The sequence below is a fragment of the Gopherus evgoodei genome, unplaced genomic scaffold, assembly GCF_007399415.2.
Source record: "Gopherus evgoodei ecotype Sinaloan lineage unplaced genomic scaffold, rGopEvg1_v1.p scaffold_38_arrow_ctg1, whole genome shotgun sequence".
NCBI lineage: Eukaryota > Metazoa > Chordata > Testudines > Testudinidae > Gopherus > Gopherus evgoodei.
This window is the reverse complement of record NW_022060059.1, coordinates 2,914,373-2,939,575: the sequence shown is the minus strand read 5'-3', so window position 1 is coordinate 2,939,575 and position 25,203 is coordinate 2,914,373. Positions and strand designations below refer to the sequence as shown.

The 25,203-nt window shown below is 46.1% G+C and overlaps 1 protein-coding gene across 7 annotated transcripts in view; it reads left to right on the top strand.

Moving 5' to 3' along the window:
* Positions 1–8,362: 8,362 nt before the first annotated feature.
* Positions 8,363–25,203, top strand: part of TBC1D24 (TBC1 domain family member 24) — a 110,249-nt gene continuing 93,408 nt past the window's right edge. For 5 of the 7 annotated variants that reach the window (XR_003998167.1, XR_003998166.1, XR_003998165.1 and 2 more), the window contains exon 1: positions 8,369–8,477. The gene's annotated coding sequence lies outside the window, so the exon portion shown is untranslated. Of the gene's footprint in view, positions 8,478–25,203 lie in introns of all 7 variants that reach the window. The other 2 variants (XM_030545580.1, XM_030545579.1) reach the window with 2 other exon arrangements.

The following is a 25,203-nucleotide window of genomic DNA, read 5'->3' as shown; positions in this document are numbered from 1 at the left end:
TGATCAGGGGCTGGATACCACATGGGGACACTTTGAAGAGATTCAGGGGCTGGTGTGCACCTGTTGTCAATCTGCAAGGCAAAGATTGAGCTGGCGTAGCCTTGAGGAGAGGGAGTGGCCACAAGTACCATCACAGATGCACTGTGGTCATCCAAGCTAGAGGTCACTAAACAGTAATGCTCATAGTGAGTACTCATGTGTATGCCAGGAGGAGCAGGTGGCACAAAGCGTCTTGGAGTGCGGACTGAACTAGCACCAAATCCCCAGGAGAAAAGGCAGATAGCATCACACCTAGGGAGGAAGAAGATAGCAAGAAGTAAATAAAGTGCATGGGATGGGAAACACAAGCAATATAATTCTAGCCTGAGTATACTGCATTACGGCCGACTGACCTAGAACAGCAGCTTCCAAACTGTGGTCCATGGAGCACTTGCTGGTTATCCATGAAGAGCAACCTGGCTGTCTGGTCACATGACGATGGCCCCTCCTTGTGTCTAGCAGCTAAACTGTATTAAAAGAAGTGAAAAATACACTCCTGCTTTCTTAATTTTGCGTGGAAGTCCTTGCTGAAATTGCCACATGGATGTTATCCAATCACCGAGGAGAAGAGAGGTGCTGTGCTATCATGGATTAGAGTGAAGGCAGCCCACAAGACAAGTTCCCTATTAAGATGTGGATCACACTATGAAAAAGAACGTGTCGTTATCCACATTGTAGTTCCTGTTTTTACCCACAGGGGGTCACACTTCCCCAGATTTTTCTGCCTTCCAGTTAAAGGAGAGTTCTGTGCATGCAGCGCTGCTTTTTTCAGAGCCTGCAGGCCCTATGGGCAATGCTTTCTGTAACGCTACAGCAGGGATCGGCAACCTTTGGCACAAGGCTCACCAGGGTAAGCACCCTGGTGGGCTGGGCCAGTTTGTTTACCTGCTGCGTCCGCAGGTTTGGCCGATCGCAGCTCCCACTGGCCGCAGTTCGCCGCTCCAGGCCAATGGGGGCGGTGGGAAATAGCAGACAGCACATCCCTCGGACCGCGCCGCTTCCCGCAGCCCCCATTGGCCTGAAGTGGCGAACCATGGCCAGTGGGAGCTGCGATGGGCCGTACCTGTAGACGCAGCAGGTAAACAAACTGGCCTAGCCTGCCAGGAGTCCTTACACTGGCGAGACGCATGCCAAAGGTTGTCAATCTCTGCACTACAGAGACTGGCTAATTGTCTTTAGCTTTGTACAAACTGCTCCTCTCCCAGGCGCTCAGTTGCAAACTGGGGCACACTCCAATCTGTACAGAGCACTGCAGCAAATATGTCCAAACGGCCCAACCTGGAAGATCTCTGCTGGTGCTTCACTCAGTCCTGTATCTAGGGCTGGCTTTAGGAAGTGTGGGGCCCGATTTGAATACCTGGCGGTGGTCCGGGTCTTCCGCGGCACTGGAGGACCCACTGCCGAAATGCCGCTGAAGACCCGGAGCGAGTGAAGGATCCGCTGCCGAAGTGCCGCCAAAGACCCGGACCACAGCCGGGTGAGTAAATTAAAAAGGCACCTAAGTTAGTCGCTCTTCTTTAGGGAGCAGGGCCCTCTTAGGTGCGGGCCTGTTTCGGGGGAATTGGCCTAAAGCCAGCCCTACCTGTATCCATTCTAAACATCCCATGCTCGGCTTCAAAACCCATGTACCACTGTGTTGACAACTCTCTCTATATCCCAACTCACTCCATCTACTCTGCCATTTCTCATTTCCACTTACTCTCTCCACCCCCAACAAGTCCCTGTTCACCTCTGCCAGGGACTGATTTCATTGCAGCCACCATCTGGACCAAACTTTTACATGTGTCATGTGACCTTTCTAGTGCTCATGAGAGCTGCCTGACTTAAATCCTTTATTTATCCATAGAAAAGGCAGTAGCACTGCAAACATCCCCCATTGTCCCCTGGGGCCAACATACGTTACTCCTGACCTGGACTTAGAGGACAGTTGAATCTCCATGATCCACTCATCCCTTGGCTTCTGCAAAGCTGCTAACAAGGGACCCAATTATGGTGGCAATTTTTTATGATTTAGACACTTATCCAATAGGAACTAGTCTTAGGTCCTCAACCTCATTTTCCATTGGTTGCCAAACCACTGTTAGATGTTATCTGCTTTTAGCCATTACTGCCAAACTATGTTCTGGCCTAGACCTGAGCTTTGCCTGGTGAGCTAGTGGTGAAAGGTTCCATGGCTCCTGGAGCATCTAGTTCCTCATCTTGAATAGTAACATATTCTCCAGACCTTTTAAAAGCAAGTCAAAACCCACTTCTATGCTGCCTTCACTCAGCAACCTGTCAGCTATCTCCCTGCAACAGCATTTGCCAACCTCTCCTAGCCCTAGAATACTGTTCTGACCTACCATCTCACCCCACTGCTCCAACGTCTGCGCTAGTTCCCCACTGGTAATAATCCATATCCTGATTTGCAGAGAGTTCCTTGAGATTGGCCTTAGCTCCCTGAAGGACTGTGTCCCTATCAGGGTGGATAAAAATCAATTATATTTAAAAAAAAATTAAAAAATCAGATTTTTTTGATAAAATGCTTTTTGAGGAAAAAACCTACCTAAAGATAGTTTTAATTAAGATACATTATAGCTCAAAGATATCTCATCATGGAATAGGGATTATAAATTCTAATTCTATAGTAATGAGACAATATAGTCATGTATGTTTAAGAAAAGTTTTGTAAATGAGTTCCAACAGTTCATGGATCGGGGACCCAATTTTATGGGGTTCCAGGGGCTTCTGTATAGATTATTTAGGTTAATCTTTCTATCTACCCAATGGGACTCTGCTAAATCTAGAAGATACCATCAGAGATGCTTAGTTTTGCATTTCTCAAACTGTGGATTTATGTCTACAGAGATAACATGCTTCTTATCAGCAAAAATGTTTTTAAATAAATATATAGAGGTGAGAAATAACAGACCTCAGCTCTATTGTCCTTTTCCAAATTTGTGTACAGAGTCAGTCCCTTACGTTTCTCTAAAAGTGCAAAGTTTTAAAAGGTTCAATGAATAGAAGATTGTTCGGGGAGGAATAGATCTGGACAAGGAGAAGAAGTCTGGAGATAAATGTGAGAAGGGAGGGACAAGCAGTAGAAACAAAAGGTTAAACTGTTTGAGCAGCATATTCCAGAAGTCTTGAGGTCTTTCTGAGTGTAGCCTTCATTGATTTGAGATCTACCATACCAGTCTCTCACAAGAATGGAAAACCTATAATGGCAGCAGTCTGTAAAAGAGACGCAGTTTGGATCTTATCTATCTCTGAGTTGTGAAGAATATGTATTAAGGTTATAACAATCAACGAAATGCACTTTTATGTAGAAATCCATGATTAAATCGAGTCTTCCTGACTAGTGATTTAAATCAAATCCATCCTGGTCCCTATCCTGTTTTCCATGATCACATCCTCCCACAACAGCTATGATCCACTGCAACATCCAGTAGGGAGGGATTCAAGAGAAATAGTGTTGTCATTCCTGTTCCTGAGAGGTGTTAAGGTACCTCCATGTCAAGAATTCAGGGAGATACCTAAGGTTCTTCTCCGGCTTCCATCGCCATAGTATCCAAGCACCTCACAGTCTTTAATGTATTTATCCACAAAACATCCTTGTGAGTAAGGGCAGTGCTATTATCTCCACTGTATGGATGGTGAACAAAGAAGCTAAGTGACTTGTCCAAGGACACACAGGAATTCTGTGGCAGAGCAGGGAGTTGAACCCAGGTCCCAGGCTAGCCACTGAACCATCCTTCCTCTCAGGTAGACAGAGAACATTTTTGTAGCACTTCCAATGCAACATTCTACAAGTTGTCTGTATACAGAACTTCCACTGAAGTCAATGGGAGCTCCATGTCCTGAGGGCTTCCAGGCAAGCAGGTGAACTGTCAGGGTACCAGCTGCATGCACCTTTAAAGAGCCAGATCATCTCCATTCCTAGGTGGCTAAAAAAGCATAATGAGAAAATGATGACTCCCTGGCAAAATGTTAATTAGGGCTCTTACTCCACTAGAAATTGCACCACAGTTCATGCCCTATCTCAAGGTCTGTTCCCTCTTTCCTTGCAACGTTCAATGCTGTTGGTCCCCTGAGAAAAGAGCCACAGCAAGATCAACACTTAGTGTCCCTGTGCCTCAGTTCCACATGTGTACAATGGCGAAAATAGCACTGCCCTTCCTCACCAAAATTCTTTTAGCTGGTGGTTTATAACATGCTGCAGACTCTAGCAACTTAGCAGGGAACTACCCAGTTGAGATTGTCAGTGATTTCACCAACCTCAGCTCTGTTGTGACACTGAGAAAGAACTTGGAGCCCGTACTGCAAAAGCATCGTCCATTATGGGGTGCCTAATCAGGAATATCTTTCGCAGACTCAAAACCCGGTAAGTAGAGAGAGAAAGTTGATGATATATATAGAATTCTTCAGCAGGCAGAATTCTGACCTAGGAGACTGAAACATGGCCTCTCACTGTCAAGCACTGTACATAACTTCACTCTGACCTCTGTCTTTGACCTCATATCTCCCAGTTTCCTCTCTCTTTCCTGCTACACTTTTCCCAATCCTTTTTCCTTGCTACTCCCTTCATTTTTCCTCACTCTGGGGCAGGGAATGCATCTCTTTTCATGTGTGTAAGTGCTCTGTATGACATTCAAGAAATAAATATATAATTATAGTAAATTATATTTCTTGTATCACCAGCTTTGGAAAAGAGTCAGCAAATGCTTTGATCACTTAATGATTTTTCACTATAGCTTCTGGAAATGGCTCTATCACACACTTAAATGACAGACATTTGTAACTTCCCACAGCAGTACTCAGTGAGTCTCAAGCAACCCCAGAAGCATCCACACATTAACAAGTTTATGTTTTAATTTCAGTCACAGAGAGGATTTCCAGCACTCTTTCCAAAAGGAAATGGAGTGAAATTATGATATCATCTTCCAACTGTCAGAGACAGGATAGCTGAGATGGACCCCTGTGGCAGTGTTTGTAAACCTCCATGCATGGCTAAACTCATTCATTTCTGGGTGTTGAAGTTCCTGTAACTTCTATCTTGTTTCACTTTACTGTCCAGCTGCATTTGGGTGGATATCACAAATACTAGTAACTACTAAAACCCCACCCATTCCATATAGCATTCAACTGCAACAGCAACCCCCTGCTCTGTGTATTTTTTATTATGTTCTCTTCCACTGTGTTTCTTGTCTGCACAGTTAGATTGCAACCCTTTTAGGGCAGGATTCTGTTATCTGTTTGGCAGGAACTTACCAACCATCACAAAATTGTATGCATATATGGTGCTGTATAAAAGATTAATAATAGTGCTTTATTAGTCACTAATTCATTTGTGATTACCAATCTTTAGTGTGCTGGTTTACTTATCCAATTGTGAGCAGAAAGCTTTGTTGTCAAATAAAATAAAACAAAATGAACATTATGAAAGTTCTTCCTGGCTTCCTTGGTTTCAGTCCTGGCCACTTCACGCTTTGCTAAAAGACACTGACTTTGTTGCTGAGAGCAAGCTATCCGGATCTTAAAGTGTACTCACAGTGATAATTATATTCTGTACTTATATAGTGCTTTTCATCTGAGGATATCATAATTAAGGCTGCATGTCTGTCATGGATTCCATGACTTTCCGTGACCTCTGAAGCGGCTGGTGTGGCAGGCTCCAGGGGTGACCGAGCAGACCAAGGAACCCCTGGGCCAGCCATACTGGACACTGCTGGGGCAGTTGGTTGTGGGAGGAGGCTCAGGGCTAGAGCAAGGGGTTGGGGTGTGAGGTGGTGCTTACCTCAGGGGGCATAGGCGCCAACTTCTTCGCTTTCCCCTCGACATCCCCTCTGCCTCCGGCCCTGCCCCCACTCCACCTCTTCCATGTGGCCCTGCCCCACCCTACCTCTTCCCACCCCTGCCCCATCCCCATTCCAACCCCTTACCCAAATCCCTGCCCTGACCCTGCCTCTTCACCGCCTCCTCCCCTAAGCGTGCCATATTCCCACTCCTCCTCCTCCCTCCCAGCACGCTGCCAAACAGCTGTTTGGCGATTGCCAGGGGGAAGTGCTGGCAGGTAGGCAGAGGAGCGGGGACACGGCACACTCAGGGGGGAGGAAGAGGAGGAGGTGAGACAAGGGGTGAGGGGAGCTTGGCTGCCAGTGGGTGCAGAGCACCCACTAATTTTTCCCTGTGGGTGCTCCAGCCCTGGAGCACCCATGGAATCAGCACCTATGTCAGAGGGGGTTCCCCTGAAGCAGCCGGCATGTCTCTGCAGTTCCTAGGCGGAGAGGCCAGAGGCTCCGTGTGCCACCCCTGCAGCTCCCATTGGCTGCGGTTTCCAGTCAATGGGAGCTGCAGTGCTGGAGCTTGTGGCAGGCGGTAGTGCGCAGAGCCCCCCTGGCCTTCCCTCCCCTTAGGAGCTGCAGGGACACGTGGAGCTGGATAGGGAGACTTCCAGCCCCGCTAACCTTTCCCCCTCCCACAGCAACAATAGGGATCCCAGGCTGCACGCTGCCACCTGGTCCCCCATCCCACCACCAGCAGGAGTCCTTGGTCACATGCCACTGCTCACCCCACCCAGCACTAGTGGGGGTCCCAGGCTGTGTGCTGCTGCCCGCCTCCCCGCTGGCATCCACTGCACCCCAGACCATCCCTCCAGAGCACTCATGCCGCCCCAACGCAAGTTTTAGTTAGGGGTATAAAGTACAAGTCATAGGCTGTGAATTTTTGTTTACTGCCTGTGACCTGTCCATGACTTTTACTAAAAATACCCATGACTAAAACGTAGCCTTAATCATAATGCCTAGCTGTAGTGGCGCAGCTGCCCTACTCCCACAGAACAGAGGTTAAAAGGCAGCCAAGCTAGGCTGATTGGGGAAGCAGCCACAGGTGTGGCCAGCTCAGTTAGGGCCCCACTGGCCCTGATAAGAGGACTGTGAGCCAAGAGCTGAGGAGTCTCTCTCTCCAGCCTTGGAGGGAGAAGGACCTGGTTGCCTGGGAGCTCTGGAAACGGGAATGGAGTATGGCTAGGGAAGGCAAGAGGAGCTCTAGCCTGGTAAATCCCCAGGCTGTGGGCCTTGTTAAAAGGTCAAAACAGGTGCTCAGTTGCAGAGGCAGCTGTCTGACCTCCTTGCCAATGATGAGTGGCCTTTCACAGATTGCAGTTTGCCCCAGTGAGTGGGGGCTAGATGATGACTGGCAGTAGCCCTGAGGCAAGGCAGGTTTAGAGGGTTAGGGATTCCCCTGGGAGGGGAGACCCAGAGCATGGAGGTACTGCTAAGGCAGAACCCTGAGGTAAAAGGCACCAGGGACTGGGAGGGACATGGGGCTAGTGGCAGGTGAGACACTGGCCTGCAGAGACACCTTTTCTGCTGGAAAAGAGCTAATTCCCAGATAACCAGCAGGAGGCGCTGCGCTGGTGGTTCTTCAAATTTGCTACACAAGCTCTCATATAGCTCCTTCCATCAGCTCTCAAAGCACTTCACAACCTTTATTTTATTTATGCTCATGACATCTCTGTGAAGTAAGGCACTGCTATTATCTCCATTTATAAAATCACGAAATGAGGCCGGGAAAGGTTAATTGACTTACCCATTGTCATGTTAGAAGTCTGTGGCAGAGCAAGTGTTAGGTTAGTGCCCTAACCACTGGACTTTGGTAAATAGCCCAATATCCATTTTACAGATGGGGAAACTGGGGCACAGAGTTATCAGATGATTTACCAAAACTCACATAGTAACTCAGTGGCCCAGCCAGGAACAAAACCAGGAATTTCTGATTTCCAGCCTGGTGCCCTGGCCACTTTGCGCAGTACCCAGTGAGCGCATTACAGTCCCACTCCAAGATGCGGCAACTTCTGTGTCTTAAATGTCAGGAGCATGGAATGAGCCAGCAGCTGAGACAAGTGGCCCATCAAGCCAGAACTTTGCCTCTTGCAGCCTGCAAAACCTAATGCCTCAGAGGAAGCCAAACACCCGCACAACGCACTGGGCCTGTGCTGCCCCCTGGCCCTGAAGCCAACCTCTCCCTTCACAGTGGAGCATGTTTTGTCCAGCTCCACGCGTGACATTTCTCAGGCCCCTGGGCCCTTGGAGCTGGCAGGGTAGCACCAGCCCGACCCCCGAGGCTGAGGGCCTTAGGTGACCATGGAGGGGCGGGAAGGGGCTGTCTGTGCAGCACTAGGCTCACACTGGCTCCTCCCTGCCGAACGACAGGGAGCAAGGCTCCCGCAGCTACTGCGCATAGGCAAAACAGACCTAGCGGCGGCCTGCCCGAGGCGGAGGCAAAGCCGTCCATTCTCTTGCGCATGCGCCTACCCTATTGTCTTGAAGTTGGAAGGCGATAGTGTCTGGCTCCTGCGCCTCGGCTCTGAGCTGGAGTTCGCATGTGCGCTTGCGCGGCCTGTCAGCTTAGGGGGGCGGCTGATACCCGAGCGGGCGGCGGAGGCGGCGCCGGGCCGGGTAAGGGAGCGTGGCGGGGCTCAGCCTCCAGAAAGGGTTAGCGAGCGGGTCTGGGGGGCAGCCAGCCACGCCCGGCCCAGGCTGTGACGGGGGGTGGGGGAGCAGTGGGGTGCAGCACTGGCAGCTAGGGAGCAGTATGGAGGGCTGCGATGGGGGTGGGGGAGCAGTGGGGTGCGCCGCTGGGGACTATGGGGCAGTATGGAGGACTATGGTGAGGGTAGGGGAGCAGTGGGGCACAGCACTGGGGGCTATGAGGTACCATGTAGGGCTGTGATGGGGGTGGGGGAGCAGTGGGGTGCGCCGTTGGGGACTATGGGGCAGTATGGAGGGCTCCAGTGGCAGTGGGGCAGGTGATGAGGTGACGTTGTAGGGGAGCAGTGGGGTGCCACTTGGGGTTGATGTAGTGTAGTATTAAGGAGTAGGAGGGATGTGACATGGGTGTGATGGGGCTGGGGGTGCTGTATGGGGTAGGGGTGCACCTTGGGGGAGCAGTGAAGTGCATTATGGGAGTTGGAGTACAGCTTGGGTTGTGTGAGCAGTCTGGGGGTACATCTAAGTGCACAGGGGTTGGAGTGTAGCAGTGGGGTTCAGTGGGTCTAGAGGTGCTGCTTGGGATGGCTGTGTGGCTAGTGACATAGTATACAGGGGTCACAGGAAGTTGGGGAATGATATTCTGAAAAGTGGGATTCACTCAGCTATTGGGGAGAGTGGAAGGGGACTGAAGAAAGACCTTTAGTCTCAGATAGTGGGAAGTGGGGCTGGAGGTTTCGGTTGGGCAAGGGTGGGGAAACTTTGAGTAGCTGGGAAAAGATGGGGAATATTGGGGAGCTTCTGTGGTATCTGGAAAATGTAGGCCTCAGGCATTGTTGCTGCTGCCTCTATCAATTGACATGGATGTTGACACCATAAGCAGTTTGAATTGTTAGTGGTTACTGAGTTGTTGTTTTGGAAACACAAGTGACAAGCATGGATTTAAATTTGAAATACTGATCAGTTTTTGTTTTTTCTTAAATTCACGTAATGTAGGGTTTAATGCAGCAGACTGTTTGCTCTTAGATTAAAATTTCCATTATCCTGTAGATTATGGGAACTGCTTGTGTAAACAACATTGAAGTGTGCTTGTTAATTTTTTAACATATTTGTTTTAAATCCAGTGAAAACTCCACATTGATTCTGCAACAGTGCATACAAAGTGGGAATAAAAATAATCCCAGGCTCCAAAAATTAACCTGAAAACCTCTAATTTCAGATGGTAGTTTTGAAGATTATGGGTTTGATTCCTACCTCCTCAGTTATAACAGAGTATCTTCAAAACACCATGTGAGTTTATATTTAATAGAGGCTGATGCAAATCATGAGTTACCAATTAAGTATTGGCAGTGATATTTCAGGACTGTTTCACCGATAAACATTTTGCACAATATCTGGTTGTGTGTAAGGGTTAGTTGTTCCTTTTCTGCCACCAAAAGGTTGGCTGTGGGCGTCTTTTAGACGCACAGCATATTTCAATAACACACAGATAGCAAAACTTCATAACTTCAAATACAATGGTAACACATATAATTCAATAGGATAGTAATGTTCAACAGATCATGACCTCTCAAATGGTACCTGCACAAAGCATATCATAATCATATCACAGTGGTGAATATGGGGTTGCAGGGTGCTATTTAAGGTACAGAGTGTCACACTGGTTCATAATCAAAGGCGGGAACCTAACAAACTAAAAAAAAAAATCACAAACTTTAGGAAATGTTAAAGTTCCCCAAATACCAAACATTTGAAGTAAATAACTTGCAGAAATTAGTGCCCTGAAGGAAGACAAAGAGCAGGTTTATTCTCCATATGCAGCCCTGTGCTATAGCTGCAAGGCAGGGATCCTTTCATTCCTTTGGGCAGGTGAAATCCTAAATTTCCAAAGTCAGGCACAGCGGCATTTTCATTCACCGAGATCTTACTTTACTGGTAAGCTCCATTATAATGTCCTGATCCATCTGCCCAACAGTTTCCCACCTTCTTGGTGGTGGTTCATTCACAGTTTGAATAAGGAATTGCTAGTCTATAGTCATGCAATATTTTTGGACTTGCCTGGAACTGCTCATATGACCACACTAATATAAAAGTGGATGTGGCTGATTGTTTTATATTAATGATGGACTTGCTTGGATCACATGTATTGATCAAAGCATGTGCTGGTGATGTCCAGCCGTGGAGTTAACTTATGTTTTGAATTACTTGCTCAGACACATGAGGGCTATCTGCAGGTTTCATGCTCTTGGACTTTGCAATTCCATGTTTGTTGTTCTTCTGGCTCTCTGCTGCTTAAACCAATAGGCATAATTGCTGAGTTGTCCCAGGATAGTTAAAAAGATATCTGAGCTCTAGAAACACGCTGGAGAATGCTCATCACCATTCAGAACCACTGTCCTAGGAAGAAGAGATTTCATAGACTAAAACAGTAGTGTGGTGGATTGTCCTGTTACTGGGTTTCTTAGAAAACACACAAACTGAAGAATGATTTAACTCATAGGCTGTAGATATCTGCTCTGATGGTCTCTTACCTCATCAGTTCCCACTAAAGCAGGTCTTTGTGGTGTTTCTGAAGAAAGGTTTCTTTATTTCTCAACCCATCAGACTACAGATTGGACATAGCTTAATACGGGTACAGCAGGGTTGTCGTTAGTACTAGCTTTCTATACTCTGCACAGGGTGCCAGGAGTGGTACATCAAGCTACAACAGATTTGCTGATCTGACGCCACATAGCAGAGTCTAGTACACGTTTCTTCTGGTTTCAGGAACTGGTAGCACAAAATCTAAAAAGAGAAGTATTACAAACTTCAGAGCCACTTTTCTAGAGTATCTGTCACCTATGATAAAAATTCTTCTCTACGCAATCCCAAGTATGGAAGAAAGATGTCCTCACGTTGCCTGTAAGCTTTATATGTAATGTTATGGGTTCTACAAAGTTACTGTTGATAGTAAGGCCAACATTCTGAATAGGAGAGGAGAGTCCAGGGACAGTCTGTAATAAGAGGACATCAGCTAAAGCTGCATTATTTAGATACCACAAATTGCACCATATAAGTATTGCACCATGATATGTATGATGAACATGCTCATATGAATAACAAGAGGAGCTACTTATTTCAATCTAAGCGATAGGAAGAGCAAGTAATTAACTACAATACTGTATTTATGGGAATTTCACATTTGCTCATTCATGCTTTCATGTACTTCAAGTGCAATTATTCTGGATAGCAATTATTCTTTATAGGAGATTGAAGCCAGGACATGCAGGTGTTTGGTATATATCACACCTTTTAAAACTGTACATTTAGTGTTTAACAGTGCCAGTTACACAGTCTTTGAACCAGCTCTCCCATCCACTGATTTGGTACTTCAAACTAGAGACAACATCAGTGCTGACTTCTCCATGCTATTCTGCAAGGATACATTTTAGGGGTAAGATGTAATTCAGTCCAATTTTGGTTCAAACCCATAGTCTAATACAGGCCTGCACAACTCATAAGGCGGCGAGGGCCACATTACTCCAAAGAAAACAGCTGAGGGCCAAAACCCTCCAGCCCCACGGAAACACCCCCCCCCCCCCCAGCACTGCTCGGCCCCGTGAAAGCACCCCGCTCCAGCACCGCCTAGCCCTGCAGAAACAAACTCTCCTTCCCCAGCACCGCCCCATCAAAACAGCTGTGGGCCAAAAAGGAAGGTTGGGGGTGAGGAGGTGATACTTGACTTTAAATCAGCCAGGGGCTCTCAGCTGAAGAGGTGGCTGGGAGCCCTCGGGGCAAATTAAAGGGCCCAGGGCTCTTGGAGGAAACTGGAGCTTTCCGGGACTGGGGCAGGGATTTAAAGGGCCCAGAGCTCCTGCCGCTGAGGGGAGCCTGAACCCTTTAAATCCCAGCCCTAGCCCATCTGCTGGAGCCAAGGCCAGGATTCAAAGGGCTCTGGGCTGCCCGCAGCAGCAGGGAGCCCTGAGCCCTTTAAATCTCAGCCGCGGCCGGGAATTTCTGTGGGCAGCCCAGAGCCCTTTGACTCCCAGCCGCAGCTGAGATTTAAAGGGCTCAGGGTTCCCCGAGGCTGTGGGCAGCCCATAGCCCTTTGACTCCCGGCCGCAGCTGAGATTCAAAGGGCTCTGGGCTCCCTGCCACTGTGGGCAGCCTAGAGCCTTTGACTCCCGGCCGCGGCTGAGATTTAAAGGGCTCTGGACTGCCCGCAGAGTTCCATGTACAGGAGATTTAGAATCCCCCCACGGGCTGCACAGTGAGGCTCCACGGGCCGCATGTTGTGCAGGCCTGGTCTAATAATTTGTGCTGCAAACACTGTGTTTTCAATCATGAGAGTCATCTGAATATAAGATCACACTGGAGACAAGGCACAGACAGTTTACTTCTAGGTAAATAGTTGAAGTCAACCCCATACTGCCCGCATGGAGTTAATCTTGATTTAAGCAGGCAAGGTCAAAAACTATAGTTCCTCGTCTCCATTAGGTAGAAATCTTGATGTAAAATGTGCACTTTTTTTTTTTTTTTTTTTTTTTTTTTTTTGCAGTGAGACGTACCCCTAGCTTTTCTGAGGGGGCTGCCAACAAAGGTGTCATTTGTGGTAAAGCATTTCTGTGTTGAGCATTTTGTACTTAGGTTTTTCTGAAAGGATTTGCAGCCTTTTTGCTCACAGTGTTGTTGCATGTTCCTACTCTCCAGCTTCACCAGTGAGGTAAAACTTTGGAAAGATTAGAGAAGAAAACACTAAAATGTAGCAGTTTATTGCCTGAAGGGTGTTTGTGTGCCGTTGTTGACAAGCTACTTGAAATTACAATGAAAGGAGGAACAATATTTACCATATTGGCTCTTTGCCAGTGCCTGGCTGTCCTCCAAAGTGAAGCGATCATCCCTTGTCACTTTTTTTGTGATACTTGCTATTGGTAATTGGCTTTTTTGTAGAACTGATAAATGAAATTGTTTTTAATTGTTCACTTTATTAATGTAACTTCTGTTCACCATTCACTGCACTTGCCTACACTGTAACTTCTGTTCCATATTGTAATTCAAACCCCGTTTTAAAACACTCACTCCATTTTGTAAAAGCTTCCTCCAACCTTCATTTTTGCAAACCCTGCTGTAATCTTATTAGTTTAGTTTAGATCTGTGAATGAGGTATGTGTTGATGACGGAATCAGCCTCCAGCCCCAGCCTGTCCTGATGAGATAAAGTTCAAATACCAACGGCTGAAGACCTAGACAACAGCCCTAAACAAAGTAAGAAGCATCCACCCTAAAAAGAAAAGGACAACAGAAGGAAGATCAAAGCCAGGTTCAAGGCTGAGGGCTTGTCTACATCAGAAAGTTGCAGCGCTGGTGAGGGAGTTACAGCGCTGCAACTTAGGAGGTGTACACATCTGCAGGGCACCACCAGCGCTGCAACTCCCTGTTTGCAGCGCTGGCCGTACTCCCGTTTTGTCTCGGGTGTAGAGGATCCAGCGCTGGTGATCCAGTGCTGGTAATCAAGTATAGACACTTACCAGCGCTTTTCTTGACCTCCGTGGAATAAGCAGGTATCCCAGCATACCTGAGGAAGCCTCTGGTAATCAAGCTGGTCTCCTTCCCCGGCTTGCTCTCGCGTTCCCCGAACCCCAAGCAAGCAGGTCTCCTTCCCTGAGGTTTGCTGGGTGGTTTCGGGAACGCGAGAGCAAACCGCGGCGAAGCTGGTCTCCTTTCCCGGTTTGCTCTCTTGTTCCCCGAACCCCCGAGCAAGCAGGTCTCCTTCCCTGCGGTTTGCAGGGTGGTTCGGGGAACGCGAGAGCAAACCGCGGCGAAGCTGGTCTCCTTTCCCGGTTTGCTCTCTCGTTCCCCGAACCCCGAGCAAGCAGGTCTCCTTTCCTTGAGGTTTGCTGGGTGGTTCGAGGAACGCGAGAGCAAACCGCGGCGAAGCTGGTCTCCTTTCCCGGTTTGCTCTCTTGTTCCCTGAACCCCCGAGCAAGCATGTCTCCTTCCCTGCGGTTTGCAGGGTAGTTCGGGGAACGCGAGAGCAAACCGCGGAGAAGCTAGTCTCCTTTCCCGGTTTGCTCTCTCGTTCCCCGAACCCCCGAGCAAGCAGGTCTCCTTCCCTGCGGTTTGCAGGGTGGTTCGGGGAACGCGAGAGCAAACCGCGGCGCAGCTGGTCTCCTTTCCCGGTTTGCTCTCGCGTTCCCCGAACCCCCCTTGAAGCCGCCCAACAGCGCTGCAGTGTGGCCACATCTAACACCACTTGCAGCGCTGGTTGCTGTAAGTGTGGCCATTCTGCAGCGCTGGCCCTATACAGCTGTACTAATACAGCTGTAACAACCAGCGCTGCAAAATTTTAGATGTAGACATGGCCTGAAAGTCACACCTGCAACTGATGGGTGATCAATCTAAACCGAGAGGCAGCGTGACACAGCAAGACCTATAGACTTTGTATCCAAACTAAAAGCCTATAAAAAAGAAGGGTGAGATGAGAGACTCTGGGTAACATTCTGCTGCCAGCATGGAAGGACATCAGTGCCTGCCCAACAGAGATCCAGCTTGTCCTTGTGCCTGGCTTTCCTGGCCAGTTGGCCGCCACAAACTACGAACCCAAGCTACAAAATCAAGCTATGAACTTAAGCTATCTTCAGGACTGGTAACTATGCAGCAGCTGCAGAACATCTGATGTGTGTGTGTGTGTGTGTGTAGGTATTAGGTATAATGTGTGTGTACAAGAATTAAGATATTAGTTATTAGTCATAAATCAAATTGTTATAATAAATGTGGCATCTTTGCCTTGTCCCCTTTAATAAGATCCTGCTGGTTTTTACTGGTCTAATTGGTATAACATTTTCAGGAAAGGGATTATCCATTAATTATATGGTATAGATGTCCTCGATAAGGATGCCCTTCTGAGCAACTCAGCAAAGAATCTCATGTTAAGTTTTGTTACTTTGGGGGGTGGAAGGGTGTAACGAAGCAGCCTTTGGCGGGACACTACTGAGAGTATCAATTCAGAACAAATTGCTTAGAGCAAGGCAGTCACTGCCCAAGGCTGGGGGTCCTTTACTACTAAGGCGTGCCATACCAGCCAAACAGAGAGGACGTTGGTTTTACCCTACTGGCTAACCAGAAGTTATACAAGCAATTCCCTCAGATACTCCAGTTTCCTTGTATCACTACCAGCATCACTCTGAATGGGGATGAATGGTTATGAAAACCAATACCCTAGTAAAAGAAAAACGATTCTCCCGATCCCAAAGACCAGGCCCCAGATCCAGGTCAGTATTCAAGTGAGATCTTACTCACAAATCACGCTGCTGCCACCCTTTAGAATCTAAAATCTAAAGGTTTATTTGTAAAAAGAAAGAAATATAGATGAGAGTTAAAATTAGTTGAATGGAATTAATTACATACAGTAATGGCAAAGTTTTTGGTTCAGGCTTGTAGCAGTGATGGAATAAACTTCTGGCTTAAGTCAAGTCTCTGGAGTACATCCATAGCTTGGATGGGTCATTCAGTCCGTTGTTCAGAGCTTCATTTGTAGCAAAGTTCCTCCAGAGGTAAGAAGCAGGATTGAAGACAAAATGGAGAAGATGCAGCTGCCTTTTATAGTCTCTTGCCATGTGACCGGTGCTTCCTTTGTTTCAGACACAAGCTGCCCAGCAGATGGCTTGAAAGCCTTAGAGTTCTGTCCATAGGCATGTCCCTGCATGCCTTGCTGAGTCATAAGGTGTATCTGCCATCTCTCAGTGGGTCAGCTATATAGCTGATGGTCCTTAATGGGCCATCAAGCAGGCTAGGCAGTGCTGATGCCAAAGTATCTGGGTTGTTACCCAGAAGCATAGGACAAGTTTGAAATATGAATAGTATAGAGCAATACTTTAAATACAAAAATTGTACATGCATCATAGCATAATCATAACCAGCAAATCATAACCTTTTCACAGACACCTTACTTGACCTCCTTTGTACAAGATTTAGTGCCACTACAGGACCTTGGTTGCAACAATGATCTGTACGGTCACAGTTCGAGTCAATAACATCAGAGAGGATGAGAGAGGAGGAAATAGACCTGGTTTTATAAAGAGTTTATATAATGACAGCTTTAATTTTTTAAGTGTGTGCTCTCCTATACTGTAAATCATCATTGCTTTTCCCAAAGAAATCTTGTGGACTTTTAGGGCCAAATAAAGAGAACAATTAGATAGTCTGAACTGACATAATTTGGATATTTTTGCAGGTGGATGGGACTGGATGTTGCACCAATTTAAATACTGTCAGATTAAGGCCTTATCTAAACACACATTGTTTTTAAATCAATTTGGCTCAATTTGTTCACTCTTGAATCAATTTTTAAACCTGGCTTACAATAATCTAGTTTATCAACTGTTTTAATTGATTTAAGCATCCACACAGGTATGTTTTGTACTGGTTTAATTAAATCCATTTTAAAATGCACTTTTAGTTAAATGTGTGTAACTTTTATTGTAGATAAGGCCTAATTTGTGGCTTGCATCTACTTGACCAGCTTGTAACTCTCTGAATTTGGCCCATTGGCTGTAAGGTAGTTTAAGCTGATGTAGCTCACCTTTTGAAGAGGCCACAAAAGGAGGGCCACAAGAGACGCACTAGTTCACATCCTCTTCTGTCTCTCTGGCTTTTAAATTGCACCAGGTTAGACACCTTTGCTTGTTAGTGAGGGGGTATAAATAGTTCTCAAGGAATTTGAGAGTAAGAGAGTCTTAACTTGCCACGTATCAGAAGGGTAGCCGTGTTAGTCTGGATCTGTAAAAGCAGCAAAGAATCCGGTGGCACCTTATAGACTAACAGACGTTTTGGAGCATGAGCTTTCGTGGGTGAATACCCTCTTCGTCAGATGCATGTGGTGGAAATTTCCAGGGGCAGGTATATATATATGCAGGCAAGCTAGAGATAATGAGGTAGTTCAATCAGGGAGGATGAGGCCCTGTTTTAGCAGTTGAGGTGTGAAAACCAAGGGAGGAGAAACTGGTTTTGTAATTGGCAAGCCATTCACAGTCTTTGTTTAATCCTGAGCTGATGGTGTCAAATTTGCAGATGAACTGAAGCTCAGCAGTTTCTCTTTGAAGTCTGGTCCTGAAGATTTTTTGCTGCAGGATGGCCACCTTAAGGTCTGCTATAGTGTGGCCAGGAAGGTTGAAGTGTTCTCCTACAGGTTTTTGTATATTGCCATTCCTAATATCTGATTTGTGTCCATTTATCCTTTTTCGTAGCGACTGTCCAGTTTGGCCAATGTATATAGCAGAGGGGCATTGCTGCCATATGATAGCGTATATTACATTGGTGGAGGTGCAGGTGAATGAACTGATGATGGTGTGGCTGATCTGGTTAGGTCCTGTGATGGTGTCGCTGGTGTAGATATGTGGGCAGGGTTGGCATCGAGGTTTGTTGCATGGATTGGTTCCTGAGCTAGAGTTACTATGGTGCAGTGTGCAGTTGCTGGTGAGAATATGTTTCAGGTTGGCAGGTTGCCTGTGGGCAAGGACTGGCCTGCCACCCAAGGCCTGTGAAAATGTGGGCTCATTGTCCAGGATGGGTTGTAGATCTCTGATGATGCATTGGAGAGGTTTTAGCTGGGGACTGTATGTGATGGCCAGTGGAGTCCTGTTGGTTTCTTTCTTGGGTTTATCTTGCAGTAGGAGGCTTCTGGGTACACGTCTGGCTCTGTGGATCTGTTTCCTTATTTCCTCGTGCGGGTATTGTAGTTTTGAGAATGCTTGGTGGAGATTTGGTAGGTGTTGGTCTCTGTCTGAGGGGTTAGAGCAGATGCGGTTGTACCTCAGTGCTTGACTGTAGACAATGGATCGTGTGATGTGCCCGGGATGGAAGCTGGAGGCATGAAGGTAGGCATAGCGGTCGGTAGGTTTTCGGTATAGGGTGGTGGTAATGTGACCATCACTTATTTGCACCGTGGTGTCTAGGAAGTGGACCTCCCGTGTAAACTGGTCCAGGCTGAGGTTGATGGTGGGGTGGAAGCTGTTGAAATCGTGGTGGAATTTTTCCAGAGACTCCTTCCCATGGGTCCAGATGATGAAGATGTCATCAATGTAGCATAGGTAAAGAAGGGGCATGAGTGGACGAGAGCTGAGGAAGCGTTGTTCCAGGTCAGCCATAAAAATATTGGCATATTGTGGGGCCATGCGGGTGCCCATAGCGGTGCCACTGATCTGTAGATATATATTGTCATCAAATTTGAAGTAGTTGTGTGTGAGATCAACAGAGCCAGACGTGTACCCAGAAGCCTCCTACTGCAAGACAAACCCAAGAAAGAAACCAACAAGACTCCACTGGCCATCACATACAGTCCCCAGCTAAAACCTCTCCAATGCATCATCAGGGATCTACAACCCATCCTGGACAATGAGCCCACATTTTCACAGGCCTTGGGTGGAAGGCCAGTCCTTGCCCACAAGCAACCTGCCAACCTGAAACATATTCTCACCAGCAACTGCACACTGCACCATAGTAACTCTAGCTCAGGAACCAATCCATGCAACAAACCTCGATGCCAACTCTGCCCACATATCTACACCAGCGACACCATCACAGGACCTAACCAGATCAGCCACACCATCACCGGTTCATTCACCTGCACCTCCACCAATGTAATATACGCTATCATATGGCAGCAATGCCCCTCTGCTATATACATCGGCCAAACTGGACAGTCGCTACGAAAAAGGATAAATGGACACAAATCAGATATTAGGAATGGCAATATACAAAAACCTGTAGGAGAACACTTCAACCTCCCTGGCCACACTATAGCAGACCTTAAGGTGGCCATCCTGCAGCAAAAAAACTTCAGGACCAGACTTCATAAGAGAAACTGCTGAGCTTCAGTTCATCTGCAAATTTGACACCATCAGCTCAGGATTAAACAAAGACTGTGAATGGCTTGCCAATTATAAAACCAGTTTCTCCTCCCTTGGTTTTCACACCTCAACTGCTAAAACAGGGCCTCATCCTCCCTGATTGAACTACCTCATTATCTCTAGCTTGCCTGCATATATATATATATATACCTGCCCCTGGAAATTTCCATTAGATGCATCTGACGAAGTGGGTATTCACCCACGAAAGCTCATGCTCCAAAACGTCTGTTAGTCTATAAGGTGCCACAGGATTCTTTGCTGCTTAACTTGCCACTTCACACATCACTGAGTTTGCCTTTCAGTTTATCATGCAGGCATGTGTTCTTCAATATGTGTAGCGGGGCAGGGCAAGAAAATGAAAGGTTTGTTTGGTTAGTAAACTTTTTTTTTTTTTTTGGCTTGCATTGTGTTTGAATAGTGATTGACTGGGGCATCTCAGAAGCCCAGAGCTCTTGGACCTGATATCCCAGTCTGGTGCACATTTAACTAATACTCTTAAAGTGTAAATTGCATCAAAAAGTTCCTACCTTATGATACTGGAAGCATAGGCGCCGACTCCGTTGGTGCTCCGGGGCTCTGCACCCACCGGTAGCTCCCTGCCCTGCCCCAACTCACCTCTGCATCCTCCCCTGAGCATGCCGCATCCTGCTTCTCCTCCTCCCAGCTGTTTCACGTGGCGAGTACTGGGAGGGAGGAGCGGGAATGCTCAGGGAATGAGGCAGGGAAGAAGCGGGGCCGGGGTGGGATTTGGGGCAGGGATCCAATAGGGGCCAGAACGGGTTGGAGTTGGAGCGGGAACTTTGGGAAGGGGTTGGAATTGGGGCAGGGCAGGAGTGGAGTCCGGGTGGGGCCAGGAAGGTGGGGGGGGTTTCTCGAGAACCCACTGGCACCCGGAAAAAGTTGGCGCCTGTGACTGGAAGATCAAAGGCCAGTGTATTGTGGTTTAGCACGTGGCTTGTAGAAAAAGTGGGTGAGGCCTTCCTAAAAGGTGTGGTCCCTTAAAGCTGCTTTAATTTTCTCCTTTGCCAACCTGTACGATGGATTCCAGCAGCTGCTGGTGTCAATGTGGAGTGTAGAGGTAGGGGATTCAAGTTACTTGTGGAACTCACTTATCATATTGGTGTCATACTGAGTATGTTTATAGTAGTGCTGTATGCATTGGGATTTGGACTGCATAGTGGTCAGGTGTATGTGAGTGGTTGTACCAGTGCTGCCTTTTCTACAGATTTATCACTAAAGGGCTTGTGTGTGGTGGTACTGTTACTGCACTTCTGTCTATAGAGTGGGAAGAACAGAGCTGATAGGTATGCACCGGTACAACATTATTATTAATGTGGGCACAATGCTAATGCACACAGTGGTGTCTCTAGACATTGTCTACAGGCACTCACAACTGAGGGTATGGCTATACTTGCAGCTGCACAGCGCTGGGAGTTAAACCTGTCTTCGTACAGCTGAACAGGGAAAGTGTTGCAATCTGGCCTTACTGACTGCTACCAGCGCACTGTCGTGGCCACATTTGCAGCATCTGCAGCGGCATTGGGAGCGGTGTATTATGGGCAGCTATCTCAGTGTTCAAGTGGCTGCAACTTGCTTTTCAAAAGGGTGGGGTGGGAGGGTGGAGTGTGACAGGGAGCATGGGGGAGAGAGAGAGTGGATTTTAGAGCCGATACTCTGTCAGCAGCTGCAAGTTCTGACCCCCACACCCCATTCTCTCGCTCACTGAAAGCACCAGATAAGCAGCCTCCCCGAAACAAACACACACCCCTTCCTCCCTCCCGCACGTCGTGCTGCTTCTTTCCTCAAGCCCCCTCTCTTCAAGCAAACACTAGCTGTGGACGTTCCAAAGGGAGCTCATTCACAGCAAACAGTAGCAGTGTTTGGTTTTTTGATAAGCAGCTTCGGGAGCCCGGGAGTTCACAACAAAACAAACAGAGGCATCACAACAAAACAAAGAGCGTAATCTTTACTTAAAAGCATTATGGGAAGCTTCCGGAGGTCAGTTACAGCGTAGTAAGATTATTCCCTGTTTACACTGGCAACCCAGCGCTGCAGCAACAGCGCTATTCTCTTTATTTCTCTTGTCGAGGTGGAGTACATGCAGTGCTGTAACTAGGGAGATACAGCGCTGTATGTGCCTTGCCAGTGTGGATAGGGAATGAGTTACAGCGCTGTAAAGCCACCACCAGTGCTGTAACCCTCAAGTGTATCCAAGGCCTGAGTCACTTTATCATTTCTTTTCAGATGCCTCTGATTTACCTTAATTTTTTAGTGTTATGATCTCTCCTGGGTTTTAGTAGTGTATTCCTATTATCTATTAATCTTCTCCACTTCATAAAAATTCTCTGCAAGCTTTGGCTGATGCGATCAGCTACTGTTGTCTCTATGCTGGTCATAATGAAGCTGCTGTTGTCTCTATGCTCGTCATAATCTAAATTTGCTGATAATAGTAAAACAAGGTGGCATGAACATCAGTGAGAACAGAAAATAAAAGAAAGGGAGAGGGGTTAGATAAAGGACAGTAAATGAGATGAGATTCAGCCTAGACAAATGCAAGCAATATATCTTAGGGGAGACTAATCCAAAGTGCAGACAATTTAATAGGAAATCTTCTCCATTACTAATTTTAAAAACGAGACCTAAGGATGATAGTGGAGAGGAAATTGAAGACGAGCTTGCTATATGATACAGCTGTAAAATGATTCATTTTTATTTCAGGATGAATATGCCTTTGCATCATATAGCCTTGAGCAGACAGTTAAGCTCTACTGCATCTAGAATACAATAGTGCTTTCTGATATTCCTTAGCTGAAGGAGACATATCTGTCTGAGAACTTGAATATTAACATGAGGGAGGGAAAGGGCAGTTGAGCATGACATAAGGGAGTAAATGTGCAAAATTAAGGAAGGGAAAATTTGGGCTATGGACTAGAAAAAAACTTACTGACCTCTATTTTTGGCAACCTACCAAAGAAAGTCATGAAAGCCTCATTTCTCTGGACATTACAGAGTAGCTTGGAGATTCTCCTTTGTCAAAGGGAGGATGGACTAGATGATTTGAGTATTTTCCACCTTTTGATTTTATGCTTAAATAGTATTAAATATCACTAAAGATGTTTTAAAACATTGACTCTAGGGAATGCTGGTATTCTCTAAATTTCAGAACTTTAACTTAATGGGAGAACTGAAAAGATTGTTGTACTTCACTGATCCCTCTTGGTTTAGTAGACAGTGATTCTATGAATGGAATATTTTCATCTGCTGCTTTTTTATTAATTTCTTGGAGCAGAAAGTTTAGCTTTCCTACTCCCAAAGGCTTTCTGAAATTGGAACTAGTCACACAGAAGAAAGACATTTACAGACAAAAATTGGAAATGCCACTTCAACAAAGTTGGCCTCTAGGTGACTGACCAGCAACTTCCACCAGTTCAGTGGTTCAACTTTGACATCAAACATGCACATTTGGAATGGTTTAGCTATAGGTGTGACGTTTCTTAACTGTGCTAACCATCCTCAGCGATTAGTAGATGCTGATATTATAGCAGCAACAATATATCTCATTAGTAATAGGACTCCTGGCAAGAATAACTCTTGTTTTCTGGCAAAACTACAGCTTGAGTCCTCTGCTCTCTGACAGCAGAAGTTATTTTTTGCTCTTTCTTTCCTTTAAAATAAAAAACTGTTGGTATAAAATGGCTGCCTCATTCTACCTCCGCGATCACCACTTCTCTGTGTTTGGTGAGTGAACTCTGTGTATTGTTTAGAAAGTGCTTTGTGATCTTTTGTAATGAAGAACAATGCTTGAAAAGCTTACCCAACACTTGTTAGACAAAGACTAAACCTGCTACCCAGGGTGCAAAATAACTGAGCTGCTCGAACAATCCTATACGCATGCAGGTCTTCAGGAGAGTTGGAATCTGCAACACTTGATGTCACAGTACAGACCCCACCTGAGCTAAAGGAGTAACTCTATTGGCAGATAGCAATAGTAGGCTGTCATCCAGTGTGGCCTACTCATTAGAAAAAGATGCTCCAACTGCTGCCAATGTTTTACAGCTCCATATCCCACAGCTGCGGTAACCTAAAAGAATAAAACAATTGTCTACTGTGTTGTGTTCACTGCATTAAATTATAACATTATCAATCAAATTCATACTTTTTTTTAGTGTAACCTACATAGAACGATTTTGCAGATATTTTTTGACACTTAAAATTCTGCTTCTCTTCAACCTCAAGTCCTTGTATTATGGTCAGTATCCTGACCAAGCAGAAGCTCCTCAGAGGTGCTACTTGTTTCGCACCAGTAGTTAGCAACAGAGAACATTTATTTGAAGCTACCTTTGTTGCACTGTCATTCCCAGGAAATGAGGGCAAACCTGGGACTGCTGTAGCAGTCCAGAGCACTTTCACTGAGTTATTGTGCCTGTGAATATAGGGGTGTTTTTCAGGTACAAAAATAACTCTGGATAGGAACATATCTGCCAGACTGGATTACACCCATGGTCCATCTATCTCAGGGTCCCATCTCTGCGAGTGGCTAGCACTAGATTCTTCAGAGAAATGTGTAGGAACCCTGCAGTAGGCACATATGGGGTATCCCCCCACCGCACACACACACACATTAGGTCTTAAATAGTTAGAGGTTGACTTAAGCTCTGAAGTTCTTCCACAAAATTGTTATCATTATTCTTGATACTTATATAAACACCCAGTCCCTTTTTGAGTCTTTTAAAGTTCTTGGCCTCAACCATTTCATGTGGCAGAGTTCCACCATTTAATTACACACTGTCATTAGTTTTGAATTTCGCTCCTTTTTCAATTTCATTTACTGTCCCTTGCTCTTACGTTAAGACACAGAGTGAACAGAACAGAAAGGTCCCAATCCACCTTTTCTACACAATTCATTATTTGACATACTTCTTTCATGTCCCTTCTTATTTTTCTTCTTTCTAAAGTAACAAAAATCCCAATCCTTGTGAAGAAAGACTGAAAAGGAGTTTTTCCAGGCTCTTGACCATTCTTATTGCCCTTCTCTGGACCCCTTCTGGTTCTGCTATATCCTATTTGAGATGGGGTGACCAGTGCTGCACACAGAATTCGCACCACTGATTGATATAATGGCTTTACAATATTCTCAGTATTGTTTACTGTCCCATTCTTTATGCAGCCTAACATTATTTGCTTTTTTGATTGCAACTGCATATTGAGTGGAAGTGTCTATTCAGCTATCTGCTATGACTCCCAAGTCCATTTCTTGAGTTGATATAGTTAATTTAGAACCCTATAAGGTATATGAATAGCTTTAACTTTCCCTGCCAGTGTGCATTACTTTACATTTGTTGTAAATGTAATTGCTTGTATCAGAAATTATGTGCAGATTCTGGTTTTAAGAATCATGAACATTTGGAATCCTTTGTGTTTGATTATTAGCAACATGTTCTATATACAGTTTGACAGTATATTTAGTTTCATCAATTTGAGAGATTCTGGAATTGATCCTACACTTTCTAAGAAAGAAATCTAGTTTTCTTTAAGAAATCTCTAGCGCCAGTTATCTCTCTGGACCACTGGAGACTTAACTCCTGCTGTTCGTGAGCATTTGATGGTTATTAAATGCATTGTAGATGGATCACATTAAGATGCAATTAATGCGGCCTTACTGATTAAAGCATAGGATCCTAATGGCTGTTTTCTGTCACTATCCTTCATGTGTAGCCATGCATGCTGTCCCAAGGGACATGGTTAAGACTTATGAACCAGCTCATCCTACTGAGCACTCTTATCCAGCTGTAAAAGTGAGACGTGGAGTGT